Genomic DNA, 17,131 nt, shown 5'->3' with positions numbered 1-17,131 from the left:
AACACTGCCCTGCTGTGGGTTGGGCGCCTGGAGCCTCCTGGGACCTAACCCTAACCCTAACCGTACCCCGAACCGGGACCCTCCACGGCAACGTAAGCCTGCCTCGAACCCTAACCCTGCAATGGAGCCTTCTTCTGGCATGGGCCCTCACTTCAGCCCTGGAGGGAGATCATGAGACCGGAGTCGCTTCGGCCCTGGCCATGTCCCTGGACCAAACCCTAACCCTAGATAAGGCTACCTCCCCATGGGGACCCAATTCCAACTGGTGAGATCACCAGGCGCCTGGGGTCCAGAAGCGGTATTGGCTGACTCGGTATGGAACCTGGAAGCTTACCATGTCGTTTCCCAGGCCCGGCTGCAGCTGCCGAGAGGATTCCGGAGGCCTCCTCTACCAGGGGCCCAATCACGTGTGTGTCCTTGGCAGCCAAAGACGGATCCTGACGGGCAGCCTCCCTTGTGCCCTCATCTGAGGCCTTCTGGGAGACCACTGTACTGCTGTGGGTTGGGCGCCTGGAGCCTCCTGGGACCTAACCTTAACCCTAACCTTACCCCGATCCGGGACCCTCCACCACAACCTAAGCCTGCCTCGAACCCTAACCTTGCAAAGGTGCCGCCCTCTGGCATGGGCCCTCACTTCAGCCTTCGAGGAAGATCACGAGACCGGAGTAGCTTCGGCCCTGGCGATGTCCCTGGACCAAACCCTAACCGTATCTGAGGCTCCCTCCCCATGGTGACCCAACTCCAACGTCTGAGAACACCAGGCGCCTGGGTTCCAGAAGCGATGCAGACTGACTCGGCATGGATCCTGGAATCTCACCATGTCATTTCCCAGGCCCAGCTGCAGTGGCCCGAGAGGATTCTGGAGGCCTCCTGGACCAGGAGCCCAATCACGTGTGTGGCCTAGATAACCAAAGACGGATCCTGACCGACAGCCTCCCTTGTGCCCTCAACTCAGCCCTTCTGGGGAAACCACTGCCCTGCTGTGTCTTCGGCGCCTGTAGCCTCCTGGGACCCAAACCCAACCCTAACCGTACCCCGAACCGGGACCCTCCACCGCCACCTAAGCCTGCCTCATACCCTAACCCTGCAATGGAGCCGCCTTCTGGCATGGGCCCTCACTTCAGCCCTCGAGGGAGATCACGCGACTGGAGTCGCTTCAGCCCTGGCGACGTCCCTTGACCGAACCCTAACCCTAACTGTAACCTTCAACCTACCCCATACCGGGCCACTCCACCAAAACCTAAGCCTGCCTCGAACCCTACCCTGGACTTGAGCCGCCTTGATATGTGTGCCCTCACTTCAGTCCTCGAGGGAGATTACGAGACCTGAGTCGCTTCGGCCCTGGTCACGACCCTGGACCGAACCCTAACCCTAACTAACTCTCTCCCCATGGGAATCCAATACCAATGTCTGACAACACCACGTCCCTGGGGTCAACAAGCAATGCATGGTCACTCGGAATGGAACCTGAAGTCTCACCATGTCATATCCCAGGCACGGTTGCATGTGCCCAAGAGGATTTCTGAGGCCCTCCTGACCATAGGCCCATCGACGTGTGTGGCCTTGGCAGCCAAAGACTGATCCTGATCGGCACCCTCCCTTTTGCCCTCAACTCAGCCCTTCGGGGAGACCACTGCCCTGCCATGGGTTTGGGGCATGGAGCCTCATGGGACCTTCCCCTAACCCTAACCCTACCCCAAAACTCGACCCTCCACTGAAACCTAAGGGTGCCTCGAACTCTAACCCTACATTTGAGCCGCCTGGTCGCAAGGGCCCTCACTTCAGCGATTGAAGGAGATCATGATTCCTGAGTCACTTTGGCCAATGCGACCTCCTTGCTCTGAACCATAACCCTAGCTAAGGCTCTCTCCCCATTGGGACCCAATAACAAAGTCCAACAACATCATACACCTGGGGTCCACAAGCGGTGGAGGCTCATTCTGCATGGAACCTGGAAGCTCACCATGTTGTTTCCCTGGCCTGGTTGCATCTGCCCTAGAGTATTCCTGAGGCCTCCCGACCAGGGTCCCATCGACGTGTGTGGCCTTGGCATCCAAAGACTGATCTTGACCGGCACCTCCGTTGTGCACTCCTCTTAGCCCTTTGGGGAGACCACTGCCTTGCTGATGCTTTGGCGCCGGGGCCTCCTGGGACTTAACCTTAACATTAATTCTGCCCAGAGACAAGACCCTCCACCGAAAACTACGCCGGGCTCGAACTCTAACCCTACAGTTGAGCTGCCCCTTCGCATGGGCCCTCACTTCATCCATCAAGGGAGATCATGACACTGGAGTCGCTTCGGGTATGGCGACGTTCCTGGACCAGACACTAACCCTAGCTAAGGCTCTCCTCCATGGGGACCCAGTACCAAAGTCTAACAACACCACGTGCCTGAGGTCCACAAGCTGTGCAGGCACACTTGCCATGGAACCTGGAAGCTCACCATGTCCTTTCCCAAGTGCGGCTGCAGCAGCCCGACAGATTTCCTGAGGGCTCCCCGACCAGGGGCCCATCAACTTGTGTGGTGTTGGCCGCCAAAGACTGATCCAGACCGGCATCCTCTCTTGTGCCCTCAACTGAGCCCATCGGGGAGACCAGTTCCCTGCTGTGGGTTCGGCGCCTGAAGCCTCCAGGGCCTAACCCTAACCCTACCCACAAAAGGGACCTCCAGTGAAACCTAAGGGGTCCTCCTAACCTAACCCTTGAGCCGCACCATCACACATACCCTCACTTCTCCCCTCAAGGGAGTTCACGAGATCGGAGACGCTTCAGCCCTAGCGACGTCCCTGGACCAAACCCTAACCCTAGCTAAGGCTCTCTCCCCATGGGGAACCAATGCCAAAGTTTGACAACACCACGCGCCTGGGGTTCACAAGCGGTACAGGCTAACTCGGCATGGAACCTAGAAGCTCACCATGTTGTTTCCCAGGCCCGGCTGCAGCTACACAAGAGGATACCTGAGGCCTCCCCGACCAGGGGCCATCGACGTGTGTGGCCTTGGCAGCCAAAGACTGATCCTGAAAGGCACTCTCCGTTGTGCCCTCAATTCAGCCCTTTGGGGAGACAACTGCCCTGCTGAGTGTTTGGCGCCTGGAGCCTCCTGGGTCCTAACCCTAAGTCTAACGTACCCCAACCCGGAACCCTCCACCAAAACCTAAGGGTGCCTCGAACCCTAAACCTACACTTGAGCCGCCCCATCGCATGTTCGCTCACTTCAGCCCTCGAGGGAGATCACGAGACCGGAGTCGCTTCGGCCCTGGTGACGACCCTGGACTGAACTCTAACCCTAGTTAAGGCTCTCTCCCCATGGGGACCCAATACCAAAGTCTGACAACACCACGATCCTGGGGTCCACAAGCGGTGCAGGCTCATTCGGCATGGAACCTGGAAGCTCACCATACATTGCCCAGGCCCGGCTGCAGCTGCCCGAAAGAATTCCTGAGGCCTCCCTGACCAGGGGCCCATCCACGTGTGTGGTCCTGGCAGCCTAAGACTGATCCTGACCGGCACCCTCCCTTGTGTCCTCAACTTAGACCTTCAGGGAGACCACTGACTTGCTGTGCGTTAGGCTCCTGGAGCTCCTTGGATCTAAACTTAACCCTAACCCTACCCTTGTCGGAACCCTCCACCGAAACCTCAGCCGTCCTCGAAACTTTACCCTCCACTTGAGCTGCCCCGTCGCATGGGCACTCATTTCAGGCCTTGAGACAGATCGCCGGACCAGTGTGGCTTCGGCCCTGGTGACGTCCCTTGACCGAAACCTAACCCTAGCTAAGGCTGTCTCCCCATGGGGACCCAATCCCAACGTCTGACAAAACCACACGTCTGGGGTCCAGAAGGTTTGCAGTGTCACTCGGTATGGTATCTGGAAGCTCACCATATCGTTTCCCATGCCGGTTACAGCTGCCAGAGAGGATTTCTGAGGCTTGCTCGACCAGGCGCTCTTAGAGTTGTGTTGCCTGGAAGAACAGAGTCTGATCCTGCCCGGCACCCTCCCTTGTGTCCTGAACTCAGTCCTTCGGGGAGAACACTGCACTGCTCTGGCTTCAGCACTTGGGGCCTCCTGGGACCTAACCCCAACCCTACCCTTAATCGGACCCTCCACCAAATCCTAAGCCGGCCTTGAACCCTAACCCTTCGTTTTAACCCCCCCTCGCATGGGCCCTCACTTCATCTCTCAAGGGAGATCTCAAGACTGGAGTTGCTTCGGCCCTGGCTACGTCCCTGGTCCAAACACTAACCCTAGCTAAGGCTCTCTCCCCTTGGGGACCCAGTTCCAAGGTCTGGCAACACCATGTGCCTGGGGTTCCAGAAGCGGGGCAGTGTCACTCGGCATGGTGCCTGGAGGCATGAGGTTTTGCAGGCCCGGCTGCAGTTGTCTGAGAGAATTCCTGAGACCTACCCGACCAGTGGCCCATAGAGTTCCGTGGCCTTGGAAGCCAAAGACTGAACCTTACCGGCCCTCTCCCCTGTGCCCTCAACTTAGCCCAATCGGGAGACCACTGCCCTGCTGTGGGTTCAGTACCTGGAGCCTCTTGGGTCCTAAACCAAACTCTACCCCTAACCTGAAACCTCAACCGAATCCTAACCCAATCTTGAAACCTAGTCAAACACTTGACCCCCGCTGTCTCCTGGTCCTTTACTTCATTCCTCTAGGGAGATCAAGAGACTGGAGTTGCTTTGGCCCTGGCAACGTCCTGGACCGAACCTTAACCCTAGCTCAGACTCTCTCCCAATGGGGATGTAAGTAACAAACCATAAATCGTCTATGAGAAAAATTGAAGAAACCCAAAGAAATGGAAAACATTCCATGCTCACGAATTAGAAGAACAAACTTTGTTAAGATGTCAATACTACCAAACCAATCAACACACTCAATGCAATCCCTATCAAAATAACACGAGCTTTGTCCACAGAGCTAGAACAACCCTAAAATGTGTAAGGATCCAGAAAAGATACCAAAAGCCAAAGTCATGTTGAAAAAGAAAACAAAGGTGGAAACATAACTATTTTGGATTTGTGGTGTATTAGAAAGCTGCATTCATCAAGACAGTATGTACAGGCACAGAAACGGAGACAGACGTCAATGGAACAGAATATGGAACCCAGAAATATACCCTCCAACATATGGTGAGTAATCTTTGTTAACACAGAAAGAATATCCAATGGAATAAGAGTCTCTTCAGCAAATGGTACTAGGAATACTGGGCAGTGAGAATGATGAACCTGGACACTTGTCTTAAACGACACACATACACACTCACACACACACACACACACACACACACACACACACACACACCTCAAAATGGATGAATGATCTAAATGTAAGTCAGGAACCATCAAAATCCTAGAGGAGATAACAGGCAATGTACCTCCTTGATCCTGGCCGCAGCAACTTCTCGCTTGTCATGTCTCCAGAAACAAGGGCAATAAAAACCACAATGAACTATTGGGTCCTGAAGATAAAAAGCTTCTGCACAGCAGGGGACAAAATCAGCCAAACTAAAAAGCAACTGAATGAAATGGGAGAAGATATTTGCAGGTGACATATCAGATAAAGGGTTAGTATCCAAAATCTATACAAAAACGTATCACACTCAACACCCAGAAACCAACTAATCCAGTGAAAAAATGGGCAAAAGACATGAAGAGACACTTTAAGAAAGATGACATCCAGATTGGTCACACATGAAAAGATGCTCAATCTCACTCGTCATCACTGAAATACAAATCAAAACCACAATGAGATATCCCCTCACCCCTATCAGAATGGCTAAAATTAACATCTCTGGAAACGACAGATGTTGGCAAGGATGCAGGGAAAGGGAACCCTTTTGCAATGCTGGTGGGAATGCAAAGTGGTGTAGCCATTCTGGAAAATAGTATGGAGATTTGTCACAAAAACAAAACATAGAACTACACTAGGACCCAGCAATTGCACTACTGGGTATTTATCCAAAAGATACATTAATGCTGACTCGAAGTGGCACATGTACTCCAGTATTTATAGCAGCATTATCAACAATAGCTAAGTTATGCAAAGAGCCCAGATGACCACTGACAGATGAATGGATAAAGAAGATATGGCAGATTCATACAATGGACTATTACTTGGCGATCAAAAAGAATGAAATCTCGCTATTTGCAACAACGTGGATGCAACCGGACTTTATTAAGCTAAGCAAAATGTGTCAGAGAAAGACACACATCCTATGATTTCTCTCTTATGTCGAATTAAAAAAAAACTGATGAACATAGTGAAAGGAAAGCAAAAATAAGATACAAACAGAGAGGGAGTCAAATGATAAAAGACTGTTAAATAGAGGGAAGAATCTCAGGGTTCCTGGAGGGTTACTGAATAGGGGTATGGGCTCAATGGGTGATGGGCATTAGGGGTGGACCTTGGGATGAGTATTGGGTATATTTTGCACTTGATGGATCACTAAATTCTACTGCTGAAACTGTATTCCTCTATAAGGTAACTAACTTGGGCTTAAATTAAAAAAAAAAAAGAAATATTAAAAATAAGTAAAGAAATGTACCACCAGGCAAAAGAAAAGAATATTTAAATCGGGCTGTTGAGTGGAAATGAAAGACTAAAAGTGTTACAAACAAGAAAGGATCAGAGAAAACATCAAGAAACAATGACAAAACAACTAGTAGAATGGGACTAAATATATACCTATCAATAATCACTCGGAATATAAATGGACTAAATGCTCCAATCAAAAGACATTGGATAGGGCGTCAGAATGGACAAAACAAACAAACAAACAAACAAACAAACAAAAAACAATGTCTATCTAGATGCTGCCTACAAAGCCTTATTTGGACTTAAGTCTCCTGCAGATTTGAAGTGAGGGAATAAAGAAATATTTATCATGCCAATAATGTCAAAAGAAAGCCAGTAGCAATACTTATATCAGGCAAAATAAACTTTAAAACTGAGACTCTACTTTGGTACCCTTAGGGTAAATACCTAATAGTGACATTGCATGCACCCAATATTTATAGCAGAATTATCAACAGTAGCCAAACTATGGAGAAAGCCCAAGTATCCATCAACTGATGAAGGTATAAAGAAGTTGTGGTGTGTGTGTGTGTGTGTGTGTGTATACGTATGTATATGCATATGTTCATATGTGTATGTTCATATATACATACATATGTATGCACAATGAAATATAACTCAGCTTCAAGAAGAATGAAATCTTGCCATTTGCAACGATGTGGATGGAGCTCGAATGTATTTGCTAAGTGAAATATGTCAATCAGAGAAAGACAAATATATGATTTCACTCATGTGGAATTTATGAAACAAAACACATGAAAACTAGGGAAGGGGACAGGAAAAGAGAAGCGTGGTAACAAACCACATGAGTCTCTTAATGTTAGAGAAAAAAAAGTGAAGGTTGATGGAGGGAGATGGGTCAGCACTGGGCTAGATGGAGGACGAGTATTAAGGAGAGCACTTGTTGTGATGAGCACTGGGTGTTGTATGTAAGGGATGAATCACCGAATACTACTCCTGAATCTGACAATGCACTGTATGTCAACTAAGACTTAAATTAACTTAAATTAAGATAAATAAATAAATAAATAAATAAAGCTATAATGAGATGAAGACAGACACGATCTCATACTAAAGGGGACAGCCAAACAAGAATATCCAATGATTGTAAATTTTGATGCACCCAACATGCCATCGCCAAGTATATAAAACATTTAGCAACAACCATAAAGGAACTCATTTATAATAATATGATGATAGTAGAGGACTTTAACACATCACTCCCATCAATGGACAGAACCTATAAACAGAAAGTTAACAAGGAAACAATGGCTTTGAATGACACACTGGACCAGATGGGTTTAACAGATATATTCAGAACACTCCATACTAAAATGGCAGAGTACACAATCTTTTCAAGCATACATGGGGCGTTCTCCAGTATTGATCACATTCTAGGTCACAAATCAGGCCTCAAGAGGTACCCAACGACAGAGATCAGACCAAGCATCTTTTCTAACCACAAAGCTAGGAAACTTGAAGTCAACCACAAAAAAAGGGCTGGGGGGGGGGGGGGAAGGCCACGAATAAAGGGAGGTTAAATAACATGCTACTAAATGAATGGGTCAAACAGGAAATCAATGAGAAAATACACTGAAACAAATGAAAATGAAAATGAAAATACACTGGTAAAACCCTTTGGAATGCGGCAAAAGCAGTCTATGATGGAAGTATATAGCAATACAAGCCTACCTTAAAGAGCAAGAAAAATCTCAAACAATCCTAACTTACACCTAAAGGAATGAGAAAAAAGAGCAGCAGAAGGAAGGAAATAATAGAGTTTAGGGCAGAAATAAGGAATATAGAAACCAAAAAGACACTAGACCAAATCAATGAAACCAGGGGCTTGTTCTTTGAAAACAGTAATCAACTTGAAAACCTCCTAGGCAGACTCTTCACAAAGAATACAGAAAGGACTCAAATAAATAAAATCACAAATAAGAAAGGAGAAATAACAGTCAACACCACAAAAATACAATTAGAAGATAATATTATGAACAACTACATGCAACATATTGGACACTCTGAGAAAAACAGACAAATTCCTAGAAACACACAAACTACCAAAACTGAAACAGGAAGATATCTAAAATCTGAAAACAGAAAGATACCACATCAGTAATTAAAAAAATCTCCCCCCAACACAAGAGTTCATGGCCAGATGGCTTCATTGATGAATTCTACCATCCATTTAAGGAAGAGGTAATATGTATTCTCCTCGAATTATTACAAAAAATAAAAAAAGAAGGAAAACTTACAAATTCGTCGTATGAGGCCATCATTACCCTGATACCAAAACCAGATGAATCCTCCACTAAAACCGAAAACTGCAGCAGCACCTGTGTGGGTCAGTCGGTTTACTGTCAACTCTTAATTTTGGATTAGGACATTATCTTGCGGTGCGTGGGTTCGAGTCCCACGTTGGGCCCTGCCATGACAGTGTGGGGCATGGCCAGGATTCTCTCCCTCCCTGTCTCTCTGCCCCTCCCTCACTTTTATGTACTCTATCTAAGGAAAGAAATAAACATTTAAAACAATGTTTAAAAATTTTTAAATAAAACTGCAGCCCGATAGCCTGATGACTATGTATGCTGAAATTCTCATTAAAATACCTTCAAATTAAAGTCAACAATACATTAATAGAATCATTTACCATAATCAAGTGGGATATATTCCTGGGCTGCAAGGGTGGTTCCACATTCACAGATCAATCAACATGATGCACCACAGTAATAGAAGAAAGGATAAGAACAATATGATGCTTTCAACAGATGCAGGAAAACTATTTGATACAATGCCACATCCATTCATGATAAAAACCCTCAGCAAAGTACATTGAGACTCAACCTACCTGCACATAATAAAGGTCATCTAGGAAAAACCCACAGCTCATCTCATCCTCAATGGGGAAAAATTGAAAGGTTTTCTTCCAAAGTCAGGGACAAGATAGGAATGAACCCTCTCACCACTGTTATCCCACATAGTACGGGAAACCCTAACCAGAGCACTCAGACAACAAAAAGAAATAAGAGGCATCCAAATCGGCAAGGAAGAAGTAGCACTTTCGCTATTTGGAACTGACATGATGTGTTCTATAAAAAGCATGAAATATTCCCTTAAAAATTGCTAGAATTGATATATGAATTCGACAAGTCACAATATACAGAAATCAAGGAACATAGATGTATTGAATTTCTAACACAAATCATGAATTAACACAGAGAGAAAGTAAGGGATCAATCCCATTGACAGGCTCACAAATACCACAAGAAACCAGGAATAAACCTAACCAAAGAGGTGAAAGACCTTTACTCTAAAGGCTATGAAACACTGATGAAATAAATGGAAGAGGACACAAAGAAATGGACATACATTTCATGTTCATGGATGGGAAGCACAAAATACTGTTAAAATGTCTACACTCCTCAAAACAATCTACACATATAATGAAATCCCTATCACACTAACAAAAACATTTGTCACAGAACAAGAACAAATAATCTCAAAATACGTATGGAATGACAAAAGTCCCCAAACAGCCAAAACAAACTTGTAGAAGAAAAGCAAAGCTGGAGACATCACAATTCCAGACTTTAGGTTACATTACAAAGCTATACTGATCAGAACAGTATGGTCAGTATGTCAGTACTGAACAGTACTGACAAAACAACAACAAAAAATAACAACAACAACAAACTCATACACATAGATCAATAGCATGGAAACCCAGAAATAAACTCACACCTCTATGGTCAACTAATTCTCAACAAAGCAGGAAAGAACATCTAATGGAAAAAAAGATAGTCTTGGGACACATGGGTGGCCCAGTCACGAAAGCGTGTGATGGTGGATTCAGCTCAGGTCATGATCTCAGGGCAGTGCAGAGCATGCGTGGGATTCTCTCTCTCCATTTCTCTCTGCCCCTCTTCTGCATGCTCTCTCTCTCTCTCTCTCTCTCTCTCAAAAATAAATACATAAATTTAAAAAAAGGCTCCTCAACATATGGTTTTGGAAAAACTGGACAGCAATCTGCAAAACAAAACAAAAACAACGGACCACTTTCTTACAACATACACAAAAATAAATCCAACATGGACAAAAACCTATACGTGAAACCCGAAACTAAAAATCCCAGAGGATAACACGGGTAGTATCTTATTTGACATTGCCTGTACAAACGTCTTTGTAGATATATCTCTAGAGGTAAGGGAAACACAAGCAAAAATAATGAGACTTTATAAAAATTAAAACCTTCTGTCACCAAGGAAATAATCAACAAAACTAAAACATCAACAGAATGATATTTGCAAACGACATCGGATAAAGGGTTAGTGTCCAAAATATATACAGTTATACAGCACCCAAAAAATGAGAAATCTGATTAAAAATGGGCAGAAGACAAAAATGGACATTTCCCGAAGGAAGACATATACATGGCCAAGAGACACATGAAAAAATGCTCAACAATACTGATCTTCAGGGAAATACAATTCAAAAGTACAATGAGATAACACATCACATCTGTCACAATGACGAAAATCAATGAAGGATGAAACAGCAGGTGTTGCCAAGGATGTGTGGAAAGAATAACCCTCTTGCACTGTGGGTAAGAATGCAAACTGGTGCAGCCACTCTGGAAAACAACATGGAGATGTCAAAAAAAAAACAAACTGGAAATAGAAGTACCTTACAATCCAGCGATTTCACTACAAAGTATTTCCACAAAGAATACAAAATCTTCAAAGGGATACATGCACCGTGATGTTTACAGCAGCATTTTTTACAAAAGCCAAATTACGGAAACTATCCAAACATCCATCAACTGATGAATAAATTGAGATGTGGTATATGGAATGTAACATTATTTAGCCATAAAAACATGAAATCTTGTCATTTGCCACGAGGTGGATGGAGAGAGAGAATGTTATGCTGGGTGAAATAAGCCTGTCAGAGACAGACAAATACCCAATGATTTCACTAACACATGGCAAGAAAACAAAACAAAGGTGGGGGGGAGACAAATGGACTCTTAACTAGGAAACAAACTGAGGAGTTCCACAGCGAGGTGAGGGAATGGGTGAAGCAGCTGATGGGGATTAAGAAGTGCACCTGGGAAGAGCACCGGGTGACCTGTGGAAGTCTTGCTCTATATTGGACACCTGAAACTAATATTACACTATTTCTTCACTCACTGGAATTTAAATTAAAAGATAACATAAGGTTAATGAGACTTACCTACCAGGTTTTCTGTAGTTTTCAATCGCTTCACTAGGTTGGAAAAATAACCATGAAATTTTTAAAAAAGCATGTATGATGTGTGGGACAGTTTGTGCCCTTACCTTGGTCTCTGGTTCCAGCAGGACTCGGAACATGGGTCCCAGCTCATTCTTCTAGAAGGTCGTGAGACGAGCATTTCATGTATCCACGTCCTAATTGAATGCAGCTCCCGTGCTTCTGAATTTCTGTAAGGGTTACTTCCCGGAAACAAGCCTGAATGTGGAACAAACCATCGACTTCATCTATGAGGTGATGTCGTGGGACCCCGCAATCCACAAGTCCTTTAGTAAAATACGTCTTGTTCAAAAACTGTCCGGGAAGGGGTGGAATGAAACACGGGAACAGCCCAGAAAATGCAAAGGCCTGTGCAGCTCAGCAACCAGCTTGACCAGGGAAGCCACCCGGCGCCCCCTCCTCAGCACTCAGTACAACAAGGCAGCTTCTCTCTGGCGACTCAGGAGATGCCAAGTTGCTATAAAGCTCCCAAGGTCTCCCCTGGGGCGGGTGGCAGAACCTGCTGGAAATGCAGCTCTGCTCTCTGTACTGAGGCACCAGCAGAGGCCTGCGTCCTCTGAGAGCAATCTAAGCCCTTCCTGCTCTGAGGTGCCCTGGGTCAGAAAAGCAGATGGTGCGCCCTCTGCTGGCTATCACTGCCCAACAGAGGAACCCGCCCCTCGGGGGTCTGTGGTTCTTGAGCTCTCTCTGCTGGCCACCATGGGAATTCCTTCAATGTGGAAGGCCCTGGTTGCTCAGCTGAGAGACCGAAGGTGCTCTGGGCAACTAAGCCTGTTCTCCTCGTTGGGAAGGTTTTAGTGACAGGGCCTGGGACACAAAATCTTTTCCTTCTCTTTCTTGTGAGTGAAGAATGAAACCGAATTTATTAACATAACGACATCATTTGTAATGTTTTAAGCAATATTCACAGAAAAATAGACCACCGATTTACACATGCTGAACAAGAGGTAATTTTGTTTACCACCAAAATACTTAGGTTAGATAAAGAATGGACACCTTTGAGAGAGAGAGATACCGGCGTCCAGCTATGGAGTGAATGAGTCCTAGGGATACAAGGGACAGCCAATGGAATGGAGTCAATCCCGTCATAATATTGTTGCATGCTTTCACATGATAGCTACACTTGTGGTTGAGTACAACATAATGTATAGACATATGGAATGACTGAAATGTATGCCTAAAACTAACACAACAAATGTGTGAACAATCTTTCAATTAAAAATAGACATCCTTTACACTATCTTTAATTTCTTCTTCTTTGCCACTAAACTATCCTTCCTGGGGCGCTTGGGTGGCTTAGGCGGTTAAGCGTCCGACTTTGACTCGAGTCATGATTTTTCAGTCCATGAGTTTGAGCCCCACATCAGGCTCTGTTCTGAGAGCTCAGAGCCTCGAGCCTGCCTCATATTCGGTGTCTCCCACTCTGTCCCCCTCCCCAGCTCGGGTTCTCTCAAAAAAAGAAACATTAAAAATGAAAAATCATTCCTCATTTAGAATCTGCGAATTTCCATTTATACCAGATTCTCTAACATCACCTTCTTGATGTTGAAAGCTTATCTGAAAAGTCACTAATAATATCTTAGATGAAACATATGTGACAAGATCAGAATGCAACTTCCAGGGAGCTACACATCTGTTGTGAATTTACAGTGCGTATCCTTGGCTAATATTTCCAATGAAATGTGCTTTAGGGATACGGATGGATGAAATAACGTCCATCAGTCATATAGGTCAATTTCCTATAGGACTATTATGCCTTCAATTACTAATTGCCATCTCTTCAGAACTAAAAGAAAGCTGGGTCAAGAAAATGTCTTTGAATTTGATGTAAGAGAAGACTATGGTGTTTTAAAGGGTCCACCTACCTTCTCGATTCCTCAGATTGGTTGTGGAGAGAAGGATAGCAACCTATGATTTGGATGCACACCGCTAGTCCCAGAGGGAGGATATGTATCTTATTGACAAATATTTTTTTTAATCAATATTACTAGTCCACCTCTGCCTGGTCCAGATTCAGGACCTGGGGGCAACACAATGCCTGATGCATGGGTTCAGAACTTGAGGAAGGCCAGCTGGTGGGGGAGGGGGGAAATCCAACAGAGCCTGGGGCAGTGAGGGAGATGGCCCTGGGACACCTCCCCACAGGGCAGGCTATGGAGTTTACCTGCCAAAGAGCAGCACACTCTCCCTCAAGACATCCCTCTCCATGACAGAACGTGAGGCTGAACCTCACAATTCCAGAAGAAATGAGGGCTACCCATCTTTTCAATTCCAATGGCCTCTGCAGAACTTGGACCCAGGGATGTTGGAGTCTTGGGGCCACGGAACTCTGATGCCCATGATAGACGCCCTTTCTGCCCCAGCACTCAGAGCCACTTCATACATCCCCTCTCCCCTGGCCCATCTAACCCTGTCCACATACCCAGACCAGGTCTCTACTTTCCTTCTTGTACTTCCTCTTTGTCTCTGTTTCTCTCTAACCACATCTCTCTCTCTATTTCTTCCTTTCACTCTCTAGGGAGTGGTGTATTATACGGTGCCAAACTTTGTTGTTATACATGGGAATGTCCAATTTTCCCAGCACCAGTTATTCAAAAGACTACTCTTCTCCACTGTGTATTATTGACTCCCTTGTCGAATGCTAGGTGACTGTGATGCATGGGTTTAGTTTGGGCTCTCAATTTCTGTTCCATTGTCTTGTGTGTGTGCTTATGCCAGTGACATAATTGATTTCTTTGTGTGAGAATGACGCTTGAAAGCAAGAAGTGTGATGCCTCCTGTTTTGTTCTTTGTTGCGTTGGCTACTTGGGGTCTTTTTGTGGTTCCAAATAAATTTTAGGATATGATTTTCTAATTGCATAAAAATTGCATTGGAGTCTTGATAGAGATTGCACTGAATCTCTAGATGGCTTTGGGTAATATGGACATTGTATCTGTATTAATTCCTCCGAAAGTTGGACATGGGATGGCTTTTCACTGACTTGTGTGTTCTCCCCTTTCTTTCACCCAAATTGAATTTCTTCCATTCCTGCACACAGGTTTTATAGTTTTCTGTAAAGAGAGTTTCATTTCCTTGGCTAAATGTATTGCTATAATTTTTATTGTTTTTGATGCTATTGTAAATGGGATTGTTTTCTTTACTTCTTCTTAGATAATTGGGTTAGTGTATAGGAATGATACAGAATTTGATATGGTGACTTTCTAGTTTGGAACTTCACTGCATTTCTTGGTTAGATATTAACAGGTTATTTTACATTAAATTTTTTATTTCAGTCCTTTACCTTGTTTTAAAAAAACATGTTATTTGGAAATAGCTGACACACTATGTTACATTAGTTTCAGATGAACAACATAGTGATTGGACAGATGTATACATTCTGCTACGCTAACACAGGTGTAGCTATCATCTGTCACCATGCATCACTACTCCAGTACCATTCTCTATGTCCCCTATGCTATATCTTCTAGCTGTGATTCATTCATTGCATCACCAGAAGCCTGCATCACGCAATCCCCTTCACATATCTAGGGCATCCTTGTCTTGTGCCTGATCTTAGTGGAAAATCTTTCACAATTTCACTACTGAGTATGATATTAACTGTGGGCTTCACATACATGGCCTTTCTTATGTTGAGATATGTTCCTTCTACACAGAATCTTAAAGAGATTTTTAGCACAAATGGATACCAAATTTTCTCAGAACGGTTTTTCTGTGTCTATTGACATCATCACATGAGTTTTCTTTTTCTTTTTTAACATGTACTTATTTAGTTTAGTTTAAATGTATTTATGTATTTCTTTAGTATTTATTTTTTCAAGTTTTTATTTAAATTCCAATTGGTTAACATACAGTGTAATGTTAGCGTCAAGTATAGAATGTAGTCATCCATCACTTACATACAACACCCAGTGATCCTCACTACTAGTGCCCTCCTTAGCCCATCACCCATTTAACCCATCCCCTTACCCACCTCCCTTATAGTAACCCTCCGTTTGTTATTTATAATTAAGAATCTTGTTTCGGGTTGATTTTCTTTCATTCAATTATGTGAGGGGTCATACTGATTGATTTGCATTTCTGAAACATCCTTCCTTTGCAGGGAAAAAAATCCTTCATCACGGTCAATGATCCTTTTAATGTGCTGCTGAATTTGGCTTGCCTGTCCATTATTGGGAATCATTCATCTATATTCATCACGGGGATACTGGCCTATAGATTTCTGTTCAGGTAATATCCTTCTCTGGCTTCCTACCAGGGTAATTCCAGTGTCATGAAATGAGTTTGGTGGTGTTCATTCCTTTTCAATCTGAGAGAGGACTGCTGTTAGTTCTTCTACAAACATTTGGTCAAATTCACCAGTGAATCCACCTGGCCCTGGGCTTTTCTTCCCTGGGAGAACTTCGATTACTGATTCAATTTACTTGCATTGGTTATCTTCTTGTATTGATACAGTCTTCCTTTAATGGGTCTGTGCAAACCTTCTATTTCTTCCTGGTACAGTCTTGGTAGGTTGTGTGTTTCTAAGAACCTATCCATTTCTTCTAGGCAGGCGGTTTGCTGGCATCTAATTTGGCCATAGTCCCCTCTTTGTCTCCTTTATGTTTCTTCGGTATAAGGCGTAATGTCTTCTCTTTTATTCATAATTATTTTGAACTGTGTACTCTCTGTGTCTTAGCGTAGTCTATGTATAGTCTTGACAATTTTATTTCACTCTTCTGAAAACCCCTGTTGGTCTTCTTCATATTTTCTATTGACTTCATGGTCTCAGTTTCATTGGTTTGCACTCTCGTATGGATTACTTTCTCCCTTTTGAGTACACTGTACATAGATTGTTGTTTTTTTCTAGTTCTTTGAAGTTAAAGGTAGGTTGTTCATGTGACTCCCAAATCTATCCTCCACGCATGCAAATCCAGTGGCTCATCAGAGAACCTTCAATAGGTCTTTTCTGTCCTATTTCTCATTTTCAGAACTCCGAGAAATTAGAATCAGAAAATTTATTTGAAGACACAATAGATGAAAACTTCCCTAATGCGGGGAAGGAGACAGATCCAGAAGCAGGAGGCACAAAGAACCCCCAATATATTCAACGGAAGCAGATCCACACCAAGTCATATAGTAATTAAAACCCAAAATATCGTGACAAAGAAAAAATTTCAAAGCAGGAAAACAAAAGATGGCATTTACCTACAAGGGAAACCCCATAAGGTTATCACTGGATGTTTTTCAGAAGAAACTTTGAAACTGTAAGTGACCAGCATGGTATG

General features: G+C 44.4%; 1 long non-coding RNA gene across 1 annotated transcript in view; it reads right to left on the bottom strand.

Annotated features, from left to right (window-relative positions):
- Positions 1-12,060, bottom strand: part of LOC109261223 (uncharacterized) — a 241,818-nt gene extending 229,758 nt beyond the window's left edge. The window contains exon 1 of the long non-coding RNA XR_008419044.1: positions 11,914-12,060. This is a non-coding gene — a long non-coding RNA (uncharacterized LOC109261223). The remainder of the gene's footprint in view (positions 1-11,913) is intronic.
- Between the last annotated feature and the right edge of the window lie 5,071 nt (positions 12,061-17,131).

This window comes from Panthera pardus, unplaced genomic scaffold (assembly GCF_024362965.1).
Source record: "Panthera pardus isolate Hobbes unplaced genomic scaffold, ASM2436296v1 HiC_scaffold_328, whole genome shotgun sequence".
Lineage (NCBI taxonomy): Eukaryota > Metazoa > Chordata > Mammalia > Carnivora > Felidae > Panthera > Panthera pardus.
Note: the sequence above shows the minus strand (reverse complement) of the source record. Positions and strands in the feature narration are given on the sequence as shown.